The sequence below is a fragment of the Plectropomus leopardus genome, chromosome 1, assembly GCF_026936395.1.
Source record: "Plectropomus leopardus strain MGB_pleo_1.0 chromosome 1, ASM2693639v1, whole genome shotgun sequence".
Classification (NCBI taxonomy): Eukaryota; Metazoa; Chordata; class Actinopteri; order Perciformes; family Serranidae; genus Plectropomus; species Plectropomus leopardus.
The window spans coordinates 8719379-8733454 of NC_142176.1; the positions used below are offsets into that span (position 1 = coordinate 8719379).

General features: G+C 37.1%; 1 long non-coding RNA gene across 3 annotated transcripts in view; it reads right to left on the reverse strand.

The window, feature by feature from the left end:
• Positions 1 to 1077: 1077 nt before the first annotated feature.
• LOC148190354 (uncharacterized) overlaps positions 1078 to 14076 on the reverse strand; it is a 46350-nt gene continuing 33351 nt past the window's right edge. For all 3 annotated transcript variants that reach the window (XR_015775225.1, XR_015775218.1, XR_015775231.1), the window contains one exon: positions 1078 to 3664. This is a non-coding gene — a long non-coding RNA (uncharacterized LOC148190354). The remainder of the gene's footprint in view (positions 3665 to 14076) is intronic.

Genomic DNA, 14076 nt, shown 5'->3' on the forward strand with positions numbered 1-14076 from the left:
TAAATCAAGGTTAAATAAATCACATTTAGATAATGTAGTGGTATGGTAATGGTAATTGTATGTACTATTGGTATTGTATAATACATATTATGTTATGCTATTCTGCATAGGTAGGCCATATATTGATTTCTTAAAATTAAATCTTAAAATTTTACTTATAATTAGCACCTTGGTATCATCACTTTATCATAATATATTGTAGTCTGGTGTATGATGTTATCTATTATTCGTTTTTTTCTCTATTTACCTGTTCTTATTTCTGTCCTCGTGCTACTGAAACAACCTAAATGTTCTCTCTGGGGATAAGTGAAGGCTTATCTTATCTCGTTTCATCTTGTGCAAGCATGGCCGCATTTACCTACTGGGGGCCCCTGGTGCAAAAATAAAGTGGTGGAAATCCTTTAACCCTCTGTACCTGGCACTCTCCATGCCAATATGCTGACATACTGCCCAACCTTATGTTTGCAGGATGGTCATTTAATTAAATAGATCTGCATTTAGGAAGATGCAGCATGTAAAACTGAAATATTAAAGGTCTTGAAACTATATTAGGAAAAAAATGACACAGCTTTTAACATGTGAGTTAATATTATGTTACCGTGGTGCATATTCCCAAACAGATTTTTAATTAAAAAACAGCTAACACCATAGACTATATATAAAGGTCTTTATCTTGATACAGTCTATGGCTCTCAGGGTCCCTGGAGTTCTAGTTGGTAACCAAAATAACATTTTATTTTGAAGGCAGAGGCGTTAAACAGGAAGTTTTCTTGCTGATCATTTTTAAAACCTTAATGCATTTTTACTTCCTCTTTCCTGGAAATGAAACAGTAATTTTCATTGGGCTGATGTTTTGGTCGCGCCTACAGGCCTTTCTGCTGCTGCTTGCATTATTCAATAGTGAAAACATTCTTTATAGCTTCAGTGTCCCACTGGGAATGCGCAGAAAATCAAGGTTTGCTTTGGTTGTGGTAAATAACACATATATGCATATTCAATAAAAAGGAATTCTATGGTTATTATATATTAATCAAAGACATGTAGTTTTTTAAACTGCCAATCTGTGAACAAAGGCATTTTTAAAGTCAATGCCCCCTGGAAAAAAATATGCTTTTGTATTATCAGTGAAAATGAAATGCAGTTTCTGTTTGAAAAATCACACATTTTTAATGGTTTTATGGTTGCAGGAGAGGTCCAGTCATTTTAACCACTGGACGCTCAGTCTGCTGCGCTGAATTTGCATTTCAGACACAAGGATTATACTTATGTATCCAAAATGTCATATTGTATGAAACAGATGATGCAGCTAAGATCCATACTTGGACTCCAGGGATTGTTAAGAGGCAATGAATTATTAATGTTGTTAATAAGCAACCATTTAATCCAAACCTCTACTTCACATAGTAACTGGAGCATTGTAACCAGAGCATGAAACACAAATGAAAACACAGATGGATGGAAACATGAGAGCAATTTTGGTTTCAGGATCAAGAATGAAAGCTTGGGAAATAATAAGATAAAATAATAACAATAAAAAGTAGGGAAATTATTCTATATTTCAGTGTGTTGTCAAACAAAAAAATATAAGGTGGGTTGGTTTGTTTCTATTCACCTACTTGTGGTACAATGCATGAAGTTCACTAACCTTGATTTTATTCAATTTGATTATTTCAAATCAGAATCCTTGTGAAATATTTGACTTAGATGTAAGTCAAAGGCAACTAAACATATATATATATAGTAATAAAGGTATGTGGAATGACAGAAATTACTGTCAGAAATTCAGTTTATGCTTCAGTTTAAGCACCAAGAAATGAAAACAATGTATGAAAAAAACTGAAATTTAGGGATAAATATTCTCTGTTATAGTTATAAAGCTGATTTTTTATGACAACTGTTATACGCTCACCAAACACACTAACTCAAGTACAGACACTTTAAAGTGGAAAACACCTCGTTTTCATAAACAAAAACAAATTATGCATTTAGTGCTACAGTGAGAGTCAGCCTCTTCAACTCTGCAGAGCCCATCTCTCGATCTATAAATATGTTTTGTGGGCAATTCAAACCCACATGTAACTTTCATTTGAATTTTAGTCAATAACCCAAAGTAACCAAAAGTACCCACTATGTCAGCATGAACTTTTGGGGGAAAGGCGGATCAAATGTTGCAGAAAACAGCTATAAATATTTCCACTTGATATGTACTCATTAGCTTCAATTACATGTTGGAACACCACACAAAATAAAAGGTCTAAAAGAAAGCAAAGCATTTATTCATATTGTGGCAACTTGAATATTACAGTAAGAGATTGTCTTATGTTCTGTTATGTATGAACTTCTGAGAAAATTATGATTGACATCTGTTTTTCTGCTTCCACAAGGTGAAATCACAACATGTGTCACAACTCATTCTGGAGAGGAGATTTCTGTTTGACCTCAGAAATCACCATCGAGCTGTGAGTCAAGAGACTGTGCACCAACTTTAACGCCAACATGGAAACACGGAAAGCAGGATGAGACACCTTAGCATCCTTTCTGCTTTACTAAACTACACTGGACTGTATTTCTATTAACCCCTGATTTTGTTACTCAAATTTTCGACTTAGAAATAGTCACATTGATAAGTTTTCTGTCTTTCTTTTGAAGTTTTTCTTAAGTTTGTCATGTTGATGAGCCTAAAAAGGCCTCCAGACACTCCTATTGCTCTGTCTATTCATAAAAAATGTCTACATAAGTGAAGAGACAAACTTATATCCTAATTTTTGTATTTTTATCGAGGAAGTGAACAAGATTTTAACATTTTAACCCTTTAACACCTGGATTGACATCTGATGCTGCATTTAGACGCCTTTCATAAGTATTAAAACCTCTGTAACCTCAGGAAATTGGTTTGATTTTTTTTTTTTTTAAACATGGGAAAAACATAATGAACAACTTGTCAAGAAATGTCCCACAAACTGAAAAAAAAAATAAAAGGTGACAAGGAAATGGTCTGAAATTAACTTTGGGATGTCCAGAAAACTACATTTATAATTAACCTAAATATGTTTTTGAAATTAAATAAGATCACATTTTTAAAGTGCTTTCTAAAGGTCAATTTCTTGTTTTGTTTTATTTATTTATTTATTTTGCTTATTTTCAGGTAACTTTTTAAAAAAAATGTATTTCTTGCTATTTTTTGGGCTACTTCTTGTTAAGTTGGCTTGTTGCTCTTTGCATGTTTTAGAAAGAAATCAAGATTATTTGCTGAGGTATCAAAGGGTTAAAGTAACACTGTGCAGCACTTACCATTCATCTATTCTAACCTACTGCCTTCCAAATACTCTCTTTTATGAGGCTGAGATGAGCGTTGCCACTGTTTAAATGAGAATTAAAACCTTGTTCCAATTCAGTGTCATATTTCATTATAATTTTAATGCTATCCAATAGAAACTTTTTACTATTCTGAAAAGATCAACCCTGAGTATAACCCTCCTGTGTGTGATACAGTTTCCTTCCCAAACAACCAGATATGGAGCAGAAATACACCAAAGTCCTTAATCAGGTCTTGCACTTCCAGGTGAGGAGTGGTAGATGGCGCCATCGTTCAATCCACGATCAGAAGGACCACCGTCAGACAACTTCATGTTGACTTTCACTCCACAATGTCTCAGGACTGTCTCTGTATGGATGTGATCACATGCAAGTTAATTTAGTAATAATTCTTGGGTGCAACAAATCAATGTCTTCAGACTAACGTCAGATAGATAAATCATCAACGTCAAACTGATTTAATTGTGCTATCATCCAGTTTAAAGCATCTTAAACCTAATTTCCACATCATACGTGACTGAAACTAACCCGGGTAAAAGAAGGGTAAAAGGGTAAAAGAAAACAAAAAAATACAATGTTAAGTTTTGCTTTAAACAAAGTGTAACAAAAATTAAAAGTTTGCTATGAAAACAAGTAAAACCGATCTACATCTCCATGTGTTTTTTACCACTTTTTTTGCTATTACTTTTAAAGTGTTTTATTCTCAATGTGATAACCTTAGTTAAATGACCACTAAATTAATAAGGACAGTGAATTAATATATTCATGAAATCAAGATGCAACCTGTCTCGTACCATCTTATTTCACCCTCCACTTGACAAGTTCAACTATAGTGTGATTGACCTCTACCCAGATTTATCCTGCCGGCCGAGTTCTTAAACTGGCATCTTTTCATTCATAAGTTCTAATGTTACCTTACTTCAAGTGAAAAAAACAAAAAAAAACTGGAAGAGTTGTTGAAAACATCCTACAATAAATTTTTGTATTACTGTGGGTGTACTGATAGCTCAATGACATGCACAAAATACAGAAATAAACATATATATGTAATGTGGGTGACCCTGATAGCATCTTCTCTGGATATTTCCAATGTTAGATCACATCCTCTGCTTGTTGTTGCTTAATAATTAGCTTTTTGTTTGTCTTCAACATTGTGTTTCAGTGTGTTTTATGATTGACTGGCAAGATCTAATTAATAAACAATCAATCACAAAGAAAAACAACAAAACCTTTAAAAAAATATGACAGGTTCTAATTAATAACAATGTTTTTTTCTGTTTTGTTGCTTTTCTTTATAAAGTCTTCTTGCTCTGGATAAAAGGTGTGCCTCATTTTAGATTACAGAACCCGTGATGCCAAAAATTAAATAGTTCATCTGCCAAGTACAATTTTAATTTTTTAAATTTGTTTCACATTAATGATTTAACAGTGAGATTTTGACAAACCGTTTTCCTTTTAAAGTGAGCCCCTCTGATTAAATAGAGTATTTAAAGAAAAAAAAAAAAATAAATAAATATATATATATATATATATATATATATATATATATATATATATATATATATATATATATACATATAAAATTATTTTTAAACTAAAACAAATGAAACATGCAGCTTAGACACTGGAGACTCTGTGCCAGGCAGAAAGAATTGAGCTGTCAGGAGGAAGTCATAACAGTGAGGAGGACTAAGGGTCAAGATTAACAACGTTTTCAGAAGATGTGAGAGCAGAGGCAAAATGCAAACGAATGGCAGTATTTCTATGAAAGGAAAAGGTGGATTGCACATTGACATCAACACATATACGGCCTTCATCTTTGGTGTGAGTCAATACTATTCAGTGAGCAGGCACCCGGGTTATTAAAAACAGTGATTAAGGAAGCAGGGCCGTCCAATGAAAGCATGTAGAGGATGTGTGTTTCACAGCTGATAGCTGCAGAGGGGAGCTGTATGAGCGGACTTTGCTTCGGTTAAAGTCTTTGTGGAATTTCATAACGCTGTCATAACTCCAGTTTGGGGGGTATTTGCACTGTTTCTGGCAAGTTGCGAATAACTTGTCGCTCCTTTTGAATCCTTTTCAGACTGTTAAAGAATAAATGTGTCACCTTAGTTTCTGGAAAGCCAACATTTTAGAGATGCACATTTTTTGAAATCTCAACACTGACAGACTTCCTGCAGTCATAAAAGATCATCACTTGTTTATTGATATTCTGACCACCACGGGGGCAGGAAATACAAAAACAGTTTGAAAAATGAATTTGATTTTTCTTTTAATTCAATGTTTTAATGTCAAAATTCAGCACTGGGGAAAAATGTGGGTGTGTCTGCTTTGCCTTTTTTTTTTTTTTACAATTGTGATTTTTTTCCTTCACACGCCAGAAACAGCAGTTTTAATACTTTTACATAGATTGCTCACTTGCTCCTAAGAATGACAAAAAAGACGATATATATATATATATATATATATATATATATATACACCATGTACACCATGATCCCTTATTTTCTAGCACCGTCTGTTGTAACCCTCCAACACTGCAGCTCCGGTTACACTGCTCATGTGTCACACCCCACAGCTATAAATATAGTTCCATCTTTTCAAAAATTTTGACCCGAAGAAGATCCAAGCAGGGTCAAAATGTTGTCTTTATTAAACTTGTGTGGAGTCAGTGTGCAGGCATTGTTTTTTTTCTCAAGTACACTGTTTTTTGATATCCTTGCACCTACGTGATGTGGGTTTAACTGCCATCTCTTATACCACATAGTAGCTCCTGTGGGGTCAAAGGCCGTGTCCCAGCCTTCATTTAATAGCTTTTCAAATCAAATCCAATAAGTCTATCAACCAAAATAAAAAAAAAAACTATATACAAATTATATAAGCAAACAGATATTAACATAATGTGAGCCAAAAGTCATTTCAAAACAGCTTCCAACAAATACAATAATAATCACATTAAAATGTGATTTTGGCAAAAAGACTGCACTTGCAAAGGGCCTTTCTAGTCTTATGAACACTCAACACGTCATATTCTCACACACACACACACACACACACACACACACACACACACACACACACACACACACACACACACACACACACACACACACACACACACACACACACACACTCATACACTGGTGGCCGAGGCTACCATACAAATTGCCACCTGCTACTCACCAAAACATTCATACACGCTCACCTACCAAGGGCACAATTGCTGGAAGCACTTTGGGGCTCAGTATCTTGCCCAAGGTTGATCTCCTATCTTCTGGGCCACAGCCACCCCAAAAAATATCAGAGCAACCATCACCAGTTGTTGTAGTATGAGAAAAATGTTCCATAAAGTGTTCAAGAAAAAAAAAACAGGTTGAATTCATAATTTAAATGAGCTTAGGACATTATAAATTAATGCGAAAATTAAATAAGATTTATGTTGAAGTGGCAGACTTTATAGTTTTTTAAGCAGAAGAACATAATCTGAACACAAAATGATAGTTATCATGCTGGTTTGATCTCAACAGAAAAATATGTCTGTCTGCTGGTTGGAATTGGGCAGGAAGTGTAGTGAGGTGTGAGACTAAATGCTACAGGAAATAAGCTGTAAAACCTAAATATAAGAGGCTAAAAAACGCTCTGTAGAGCTGCAGAGCTGGTGATGACGCTCTATTTTGCTGCCTGTTGTTTTAAAAATACAGTTTAGTGCTGTTTCAAGAGGACAAACCTCAGTGTTGTTTCCCCCTATGAAACAAAAACTGATGTGTAATTTCTTTTAGGGAGGATCAGCGTTACTTGAGAACACATCTCATCCTGAACCTGACACCAAACGGTTTAACCGTAATGAGAATACATAAACCATTATTATGCTGAGCAACCTGCTGTGAGCTTTGCTCAGACTCTCCAGAGATGCTTGCAGATATGAAAGTGAGAAGACCCCAGCCGATAGAAGTTAATTATAGTAATAAAGTGTGTGGTGGCCGGTGGGACTGAACATTGCATCTCTGTCTGTTGTGGCTCTTGGACTCTCTGCTGGCTGCTTCATAAAACAAAGGAAGAAAAAGAAGTCTTATTGGGGGCAGTAATTTTGTCGTTTGAGAATATGAGGCGGTCGAAAACTGGATCGTGGAAAATCTGAACCCGAACCAGAATTTGTATGAATGAATCACTGAAGTTGATCCTATCTTAAAGGAAAAATTCACTTCAGTAGGTGCTAAGAGAAGCTTTTGGTTTGAAATGAAATAGAGAGAAATGGAGAAAGGTAAGACAGCAAGAAACAGCTTCACCACATAAAATAAATAACATAATTTCACCAGTTCACTCCTGGGATGCATTGCACTAAATAGACTGATGATTACTGGGAATTTTCCTTTAAAAATGGAAGGCTGCAGGAGATTACTGTTTTCATGTTCCCAATTGAATAATAGAAACCTTAACATCCAATGTCTTTACAGCAAAACGCTAAGGCTTTAATCTTCCCTGTTATCATGTTGTATGCTTGTGATGATGTCATTATGTTTCATGCGATTCAAAACTGCATGTTTGGCACCAGAGAATGAATGAAACTATCAAAATCCCTTTTTACTGTTCATAAAAATGAGAAAATCTAATAAAATTATATGTATCAGAATCTGGTTATATTGCCAAGTACATTTACATATAAAGATAATCTGACTTGGTGCTTTAGTGCAAAACAATTAACATAAAGGAAGAAAAGAAATTTAAATAGTATAAGATGTAAGATAAAAATATTGAAGCAAAAAAATGTAAAATTAAAAATAGAATATAAAGAACACAAAATCTACAAAATATACATAGTTCATTACAAATATATAATAATAATAAGAAGAATAATAATAATAAGAATAATTACATGTTTCTACATTTAGTCATATTTTGGGTCAATACTAGTTTTTTTGTTTTTATTTTGGACAAAATTCCAAAACTTTTATCAATCATTATAGTTTATTGAGTTACAGGAACTTTTAGTTTAGGTTGTAGAGATTTTAGGGAAATAAAACATTTGAAGATACACTGAGAAATGACATTGCAAAAAGCAAAAATGCCAATTTAGGCACTGGTGGACCATTTCTATCCCAGACTTCAAATGGCTGAGGGTGGAGTGTGGGCACTATGTATCTGCAATAATGCCGTCAGAATCTCAGCAGTAAACACCACATGAACACAATGCAGAGCAGTGGCAATTAGCTCGTCAGTAGCCAGTGGGATACACACATGCACTAACATGCACACGAACACAAACAAACCACAGAGAAGCTCGGATTACGATACAGAGTTAGCGTGAATCCATTCTCCTCTCGGGATGCCATTATGTCTTTACATAGAAAATAATGGTTTGCTGTGATATTAATAATTTAATATCACATGGAGAACCGTAAATTGTCAGGCACTAAGAAGAAGCTTGGTTGTACAGTAAGTCTCAAACTCTTGCTGGTGTGTTTCGTGTCAGCGAAAACTGAATATTTTACACATCTCCTAACTAAACACAGAATTACGACACAGAATTACGACACAGAATTACGACACAGAATTACGACACAGTTACGACCACGACATCCATCAATGCTCACTCCCCAGATAATCAGACAAAAATGGCATAATCAGATTCAGTCTGCCTTAATAGAAGCAGTAGTCTGTTCTCCTCACTGCTCCCTCCACTCTAACACTCGCCGCTTTGGGAGTTCAATGGCTGGGTCACGGTCTGCATTTGAACCCGAGAGGACCAGCGGTATTCAGGGTCAAAGGTCGGCCCCGAGCACTGCTAAGTATAAGATCGAGGGTCACAAACTTAAACCCTGCTTGACCTCTTTAGCACTCTGCCTGGTAATACTGATGGAGCGCTGGTGGGAGCGTTTGAAATGAGTCTGTCTTTAAAAGACAGTTACAGACACGTGCAGAAGTAAATCAGTGTGAATATGGGCCGTTATGTCTGTGTGGAGCGGAACATTTACAAGGCTAGAGTCCATAAATGAAGCCAGAAAATCAAGACACTTGAAAAAGACACTGGGGGTGAAAGACATTCAGGGTGTCGGTCAGAGTTCAGGGTACAAGAGCTTTGTTGTGCTGTTTAGCTCTCTGGGTTCAGGGACAGAGCTGAGCGACAATATTATATGATGGGTAAAATGGAAGAGGAGAGGTCAGGGAGCGACATTCAATAGAGGTTCTAGGCCGCAATGAAGACAAAGACTGAATGTTGCGTTTAATTTTGATACATACCAGCCTTTATAGAGAGGATAATGAGGTCCAAAAAATAAATGTGCATGCTGATATCAAGTTTAACATTTGAAAACCTGAGCAAATTGGCTTGATCTCTTTCAAAGACGTGGAAAGAAGGCGACAAGCAGCTTAACAAGAAATGGCCAAAATAAGCATGAAATAAGTTACAAGAAAATTCCCTGAAAATATGCAGGAAAAAAAGACAAACAAAGAAGTACAAAACAATAGCAAACACAAAAAGTTTTCTGGCCAGTTTCCCCTGATTTTGGGATATATAGTTATAGCAGTAATATATATAGTATATAGTTTTGAATATAATATCTAATAATCCCCCCAAGCTACTTGTCAGTAGTATGAAGTAGTAGAAGTATTTTTTTGTAATTTATGGGACATATCTTGCCAAATTGCAAGTTTTCCCCCATATTTTCGAAAGAAATCAAACATTTACTCAGGTTCAAACAGTTTAGATGCTTGTGAAAGACGTCTGAATGCAGCACAGGAAAACTGAACTGATCCAGGTCTTAAAGGGTAATAAGCTGACTCCCACTGTGTAAATCTGTATTCTGAGGTTCAAAGTTCATTCTTGATTTCGGAGACAGCAGTTAAGAAAACTGTCTCACCACAAGGTCCATGTCCATCATATCTCACGGTCCGCTCACCACAGAATTGTAGATGTTCAAATTTCCCTTTTTTCTCGTCTGCGTTGGACTGAGCAAACTCCATCTGCTGATGAAGCTCATGTGAAATCATCAGAACAGCTGCTAAAGAGACCCGGTGGTGAGATTGTTTTCCCAACCAACGACTGTATTTTGCTGCTCTCCAAAAAAATATTTGCATTCTGAGAGATATCTGGTGATAGTCGTGCCATCTGGGAAAAAACAAAAGACATAAATCTGTGAACTCGTCTTGAATTTCTTTACTTTTCACTCCACCAATGAGGTTATTTTTAAACCCTTCTCATCTATTTGTCTCCCTATCTGTTTGGCACAAAAAACATTACAACAGATGAACATTTTAAACTCAACGGCAGCAACACATGCATTTGTTGCTAGAAGCCAGTGCACAATTGTGTGTCACAAATACCAATAAAAAAACATAACAGCATGACCAACAATCAACAACATTGAGTAAAGATGCACGGCATGTGTAAACACGCATAAACCTATGCAACAGCATGACTTGCAACGCTGCGTAAAGGTGCACAATTAAACAGCAGCATGGCCAAAACTATTGCATAAAGGCACATAAATGCGCACCAAAAAACACCACAACAGCAGCTTTGTTTAGGCTCAACACTAGCCAAACCAGCTGACCACAAGCAAGCAAATGTACACACAATACAGAGAAACAACACTACAATCTAAAGCAATGAGCAGCAGACACAAGATAAACATGAAAACAGTCCACTCACCCTCTCAGTCAATGCTGCCCTGCTCCTTGTCGATGTAAGGACATAATGTCCTTGCCTTTAAACCATTTTTGGATATCCATTTGAGATTTAAAACAGAATATTACCACTGCAAGTTTTTTTTAAATTTACATAGCAGCTCTAGTTTCTACCCGTTTGAAAACTTGCACGTTAACTAGGTGGCAGAGGGTCTGCACTGTTATTTGGTTCTGTTTAACAATGCAAAAGGGGCATAAAGAAGGGAAAACTCTTCTCTCCCTTACGAACATCTCATTTCTGTGGTTCTATTTTCCACTGATTGAAAGAAATCACTGAACAATGTTGGCTTTAACCTGGATTCACCTCATCATGTCCTTCATTAAAAAGAGAAAGCACCCCCATTATTTGCTACAGTCGATGTGTCTTTGTGTGTTTGGTTTGATTTGCGTGAGAGTGTGTTTGCGTGTGGCTGTGGCTGTGAAAGTGGGCTACTGAGGGGATGTTTTCTGGTTTCAGCTTGCCAGTGGACGGCCTCTCTGTAGCGGTGCCAGGGCCGGACGAAGAGGAGGGAGGAAGGGAGGGGATTGCGGAGGAGGGGAGGGGTGAGTTGGAAAGGGACGGACATCAGAACAACAAAGGGCAGCGGGGGTGATAATCCTACCTAATGCCCCCTGTCTACCCCATGTCTGCAGCAGCTCTCTGGTGAGTGGCAGATTGAGTGCACTCATGCAAAAGGTTACTTGGGTGATCAAGTGCTCTTCTCAGGGGTGGGGGGCAGTACAGGCTGCATGTCTTCAGCGGCCGCTGTGGGCCCTCGTTTGCTCAGAGAAGCAGTTGCGGCGCTTTTCTGCCGCTGATTCAGCAGAGCTCTGCCCGCCGTGTCGTCGGTGGTCATGCATTATGTAAGCGGCCCGGTGCTGTCTGGACACTTTCGCTCGCAGACTGGGACACTCTCAGACACGACACGGGGGTCAGTCAGGGATGAGGCTGGAGTCCAGTTTGCAGAATTATTGATCCCTTTGCGTGAAGCTTTCTCTGTCTCCATGCTCGTCTCCATTTACCTCCAGTTATCGTGCTCCAAGATAAACTGCAGGAAAATGTATCCCTCTAACCCAAATTTTGGACATTATTTCATCACCTTGTTGCTTTTTATAATTTCATTATAATTACTTTCTGATAACATCGTTCAAATCTCCACTGCAGAAAATCAGTCACCAGCTGTAAAACACAATTTAATGTGGTTTACTTTTTATGCTCTCTATCTGTTTATTCAGATTTTTTTTGTCATTGGAGTTTAGTAAAAGTTTGTCTGTAAATGGTCGAACTGGGAGTTATACCTCTCTGATATCTGACTGACCCTAAAAATAAGGAACTACATGTAGGCTTACATTCATTACATTTCTTTGCCTGTGAAAAAGATATTTCTTTATTTTGATACAATTAAAATTTCAAATTCGTGGCAAATACTTTGGGTAGAAACATACTGCTTTGGGTAGAGGCAAGCTCCAATTGGTCAGTGTGTCCTCATACAATGGTTTGTGTGATATCCCACAAATCCTGTCACGAGGCGGAGAGAAGGAAAGAAGGTGCACCCATATGCAGGAGAGTGCCGTAAAAAAAAACAACAAACAAACTGCAAACTGAGTTCTTGACCAAATCCAGGCTCCAAAAAAGACTGAGCTGAAAACTAGGGCTTAAATACGAGCCAGTCTGACACGTGGATGAAATGCAGGTGGAGAAAAAAGGGCGGAGAAGTTAGGTGAGGGGAATAAGGTGATGAGGCAGAAGACCAAGCAGGAAGCTGATTGGCCGGGAAACACTCAGGAGCAGGGAGGGACTAATGATGCTGATGCAGGACAGGTGTGTAGCTGCACAGGAACACACAGAACACAGTAAACTGAAACCCAAAATCCAAGAAAACGAAAATCTGCTTTATAATCAAACAACCGAGAGAAGACAGACCAACACATGTAGGCAACTCACATAAGTCTTATAGAGAAACTTAGGGCCAAACATTGTACTTTTTGCTCCACAACATTTATTTATATGCTGTATTTACTTTGTAAACTTGAATTTATAATACAGTCTACTTGATGAATAATTATAGATTAAACTACCCAGCATGGCAAGCTGAGTGAAAGTGGGTCAAAAGACAATTAAACAACAACATGTCTCTTAAATGAACTACTTAAAGCGACAAACATTGCAGTCTGATATATGAGAGCATCAGAATATCTGAAAGTGAACTTCACCTTCCTCAACAACAGAAAATTGTCACAATAATGTGTTGATAAAAAGCTGATATTGAGCCCAGAGGACATGAACCCACTCAGCACAGTAATGATTCCCATTAGCACATGAAGCGGCCGAGAAGAACTTCAGAGGTAACTGTCTTCCACTTGAAATTGTTGTCATATTGCCGGCTCTTCTGCACGACTGCTTTAATAAAAACGCATTTTTTTTGTGGATATGTAAATTTCTTTGCAGCACAGCTGACTCTTTGAGCTGGCGAACGAGGTGAGCTTAACTCGAGGGTTTTAAACGCCTCCTGTGAGATAAAGGAATTTTTAGCTGAGGGATCTTTGTGAAAGGTTGGCAACCGTCTTCACTGGATGGCGTTCAAGTTGTGTTTAATCTGCTCGTGTGTGAACTCCGTCGCTACGGCCATCTGCTCACAGCCTCAAAAGCAGCGCACCAATGCAGGTCAGTGAATTATTTAAATTTCTCACATCAATACCAGTTATTTCAGAAAATACAAGAGAATGTCTTTGTGGGATTCCCTCGCCCACACAAACATGGAGGCTTTCTTTTTGGCAACTAAAGCAGAACGGGGCGAACACTTTTCATTTTAACACAACACTGGGATTGCAATGCAGAGAAAATAAAAGCTTTCGTGAATAAAATGCCTTCATCTTTTTTCTTTCTATTACAGTTGTATTCACATCACAACGAAAATGTGATTAAAATTAGAATGAGAGTGAGACAAAATGTTACTGCTGATCCTGTTGGGTTGAGGACAAGCATAATATGTCAAGTGTTTCTTTGAATGTATATATATATATATATATATATATATATATATATATATGTATATATGTGTGTGTGTGTGTGTGTATAGATATGAAAATATATTAATA